This window comes from Rutidosis leptorrhynchoides, chromosome 2 (assembly GCF_046630445.1).
Source record: "Rutidosis leptorrhynchoides isolate AG116_Rl617_1_P2 chromosome 2, CSIRO_AGI_Rlap_v1, whole genome shotgun sequence".
NCBI lineage: Eukaryota > Viridiplantae > Streptophyta > Magnoliopsida > Asterales > Asteraceae > Rutidosis > Rutidosis leptorrhynchoides.
The window spans coordinates 687883700-687887579 of record NC_092334.1 but is presented as its reverse complement, the minus strand read 5'-3'; the positions used below and the strand labels follow the sequence as shown (position 1 = coordinate 687887579).

General features: G+C 35.9%; 1 non-coding gene across 1 annotated transcript; it reads left to right on the top strand.

Annotated features, from left to right (window-relative positions):
* Positions 1 to 3571: 3571 nt before the first annotated feature.
* LOC139894975 (small nucleolar RNA R71) lies at positions 3572 to 3678 on the top strand. The gene has a single exon (XR_011775447.1). It is a non-coding gene; the product is annotated as a small nucleolar RNA R71 (small nucleolar RNA).
* Positions 3679 to 3880: the final 202 nt, after the last annotated feature.

Genomic DNA, 3880 nt, shown 5'->3' with positions numbered 1-3880 from the left:
ACCACCGTTCTTACGGTTGACACCCGATTTGGTTCAGGTGACCTAATGAATTCTAGGTGAATTCCCAGGATTTTACGTTCAATGGTAATGAACGCATTGAAAATGGGTTTTCAGAAAACAAATCGGTTTGTAATTTTGATCAAAATATTTTCTCGTTCAAGCTCGAGTTTAGATATCATTGAATTCCATGAGTTTGAATTCTCAATCTTTAAGGTCAATCTCAAGGATTGAGTAATATCAGGCTTAAAAGCTGATTTTTGATCTTTAAGGAGATTATCCTTTCTGGGGATCTGATTCATTAGTCTTATCCAGCTAATTTGCACGGTGCCCCCCCATTGTACGAGATAAATCCTTCTCATGGTTAGGATAAATCTGACCACTTGGCGACCCTGTTTAATGCTGAGGTCCGTGGATTTCCTGCTGATTTTAGAGATGACTTTTCTAGATTTTTCGTCAACCTACAGCTGGTCTGGATGACAACTTCTTGACCTAAATCAAGAAGCGCGTGTCTTTTTCGGAAGACTTTACTTCCTTTTAATGATGGAATTGATTCATCGTGTAGATCCATCTTTTCTTTCAAAAGTATTATAATAAATCGGGTAAAACTGATTAGTATCGTCCAAAACAAAAGCACCTCTGCAATAACTTTACAGAAACATGTGATATATAGTTTTTTAATTAAATAACTTGGTACATTCTCCCCACACTTAGTTTCTTTCTTTGCCTTTTTATTCTCTTCAATTCCATTTTAAATGAATTTAAGCGTTTTGGGTTGTTTCTCAATTTATGTCCTTTTCGAGGTAACGATAATTTCGATATTAACACCTAGTTTTCATCGTTCATAAATATGTATAAACATGATTTTGAATTCGTTTAGTTGAAAATTTTTCAAATTTTTACAAAATTTGGCAAATAAACCAAGCGTAAACCCGAGAGAATTTATAACCCTTCCCCACACTTGAGATCATGCAATGCCCTCATTTGCATGAAATCAGACTACAATTATAAATTCATGAGGGTGATTAGCGTAGAAAAGTGATTAAAAATACCGAGTTTGCAAACATATTGTTGTTATTTCACATTTGATATTGTCGTCAAAATTATTAGCTTTTGCTGAACTTAATGCTAGTCTTTGAAAGTGCGCTGTTTTACCATGTTTTGTACATAACATAAAATACAAACATATATACATATTTTTGAAGTTTGGTATATAACCCCACGTTCAAAAATTTATAAAACATAGTATTTTTTGGCATACTTTAAATCAATAAAACTAAAAATAATGATAACAAAATTTTTCGTCCCGCCCTCGGGTAAAGCAATTTTGGTTCAACGACCTAATCTTCAACTCACGACGAATTTTAGAAATCATTTTTTTAACTTAAGGAAATAAAGTACATTTTTGTTTTTAAAAAAAAACACACAAAACATAAATTTTAAAAAGCATATTAATTTAATATAAAACCTACAAAACAAAAAAAAAATTCAGAATGGGGGAAGAAAACTAATTCTTTAGTGTCTGCTAGCGGAAAAGACCAATCGGATTCCATTCTCGGAACTACACGAGAACAGAACAACTAATTCTAGACAACATTTTCTTTTTAGAACATTTGAATCTCCCCACACTTAGGTAGCTGTGGTGTCGAAATTGTGATTAGCTTCATCGTCAATTTCTCTTGGTCCATAATCAACTTGCATATCCGTGACTTTTTCTTTAAGCCATTGGTCGGATTCATGTGTTATATCCACAATTTCAACTAGCTTCGCCTTTTCTTTAGGCGACAGATTGGATACTAATCGGTTACATAACTTAAAGTTCCCCTTGGTTCTAGCATCGCGAATCCGTTTAATAAGTTTCTTCATTGAACTATTAATAACGGGATTATCTAATTTCGTATCAACAACGGGGTTCTTTGTTATCATGTCATCATTAGGTGTTACTTCATCTTCCCCACACTTAGGCGTTTTATTATTGTTAAGCACTACCGTTGGAGTTGGTAAAACAACATGGTTATTACCAATTGTTTTTACTGGTTCAACGGTTTTGGTTGGTGGAGATTTAGACTTTCGAATCATAAAGGTGATCGATTTGTCACCACTTTTAAGTGTCATTCTTCCATTTCCTACATCAAATAACGCCCCGGTGGACGCAAAGAATGGTCGACCTAAAATTAGAGGAATGTTTGGGTCCTCTTCTATGTCAATGATAATGAATTCGACTAGAAAGGTTAAATTACCTACTTGAATGGGTAGGTTGTCAGCAATTCCAACTGGGTGCTTAATGGTTTGATCAAAGAGTCGAACACTCATATCCGTTGGAGTTAACTTACCTACACCTAATCTCTTATATAATGAAAGAGGCATAACACTTACACTCGCACCTAAATCTGCTAGTGCATCATACATGACACAATTGCTAAGTAGACAAGGAACAATAAATTCACCCGGATCACCTAACCTAGGTGGAGGTTTTGGTGGAACTGTCTTTACCGGGTTTACTTCTATGATTTTTGTTTCTTGCACTTTCTTATTCTTCTTCTTCTTCTTCTTCTTTCCAGAGGTATCACAAACTTTATTACCTATTACTTGCTCATACTCAACTCCTTTTCTTGGAAACGGGATGGGTGGTTTATATGGTTCCACCACTGGCTTTACATACTCGGGTGGTGGTGGTGTTGTAAATTCTTTATTGTTACTCTCATCTAAAACCTTCCCATCTTCTGGAGCTGGTTTTTCAGAATTTGTTGAAACCATGTTAACATTCTCATTCCGAGGATTTACTTCAGGATTACTCGGTAGCTTTCCTTGTTCCCTCTCACTTATCATGCTAGCAAGAGTACCTACGTGTTTTTCTAGATTCAAAATGGAAGCTTGTTGAGTTCTTAATGACTGATCAAACCTCTCATTCGTTTGGGTTTGAGATGTAATAAATTGTGTTTGAGATTCCATTAGCTTTGCCATCATTTCTTCTAGATTTCGCTTTTTCTCTTCGGTTTGTTGTGATGGTTTATACAAGCCAGGTCTTTGTTGATTGAAAGTGTTGTTTTGAGTTGGTTGGTTATTCGGACCTTGTTGGTTATACGAGTTATTGTCGGGTCCTTTTGGATTGTAAAGAATGTTTTGATTTCGATTGAAGTTTGGCCTTGGCGGTTGATAATTATTCTGATAACTATTTTCCAGCCTTTGGTTCATGTAGACAACATTCTCACGTTGTTCCATCGTTTGTTCAATGTGACAGTCTTTCATTAAGTGTGGTCCACCGCATTGCTCACAACTGATTCGTATTGCGTGAATATCTTTATTCATCTTTTCCATTCGTCTTTCGAAAGCATCTATTTTTGCGGAAACGGAATCAAAGTCATGGCTAGAATCGGCTCTAGCCGCTTTAGATGAACGAAAAATATCTTTTTCTTGATGCCACTCATGAGAGTGGGAGGCTGTGTTATCAATAATTTTGTAAGCTTCAGTTGCGGTTTTCTTCATAATGGAACCACCAGCTGTTATGTCGATGTCTTTTCGTGTAGCAACGTTGACACCTTGGTAAAATATTTGTACTATTTGATAAGTGTCTAAACCATGTTGAGGACATCCTCTCAACATCCTTCCGAATCTTGTCCATGCCTCATATAATGTTTCATTTGGCTTTTGCGCGAACGTAACAATTTCTCCTTGAAGTCTCACGGCTTTAGATGCCGGAAAGAATCTTTGAAGAAATTTTTCAACTAAGACATCCCATGTGTCAATCGCCCCTTCAGGTAACGATTCTAACCAATCTTTGGCTTCTCCCTTTAAAGTCCAGGGAAATAACATGAGATAGATCTGCTCATCTTCCACTTCTCGGATTTTGAATAGTGTACAAATTCTTTTAAACGTACGAAGA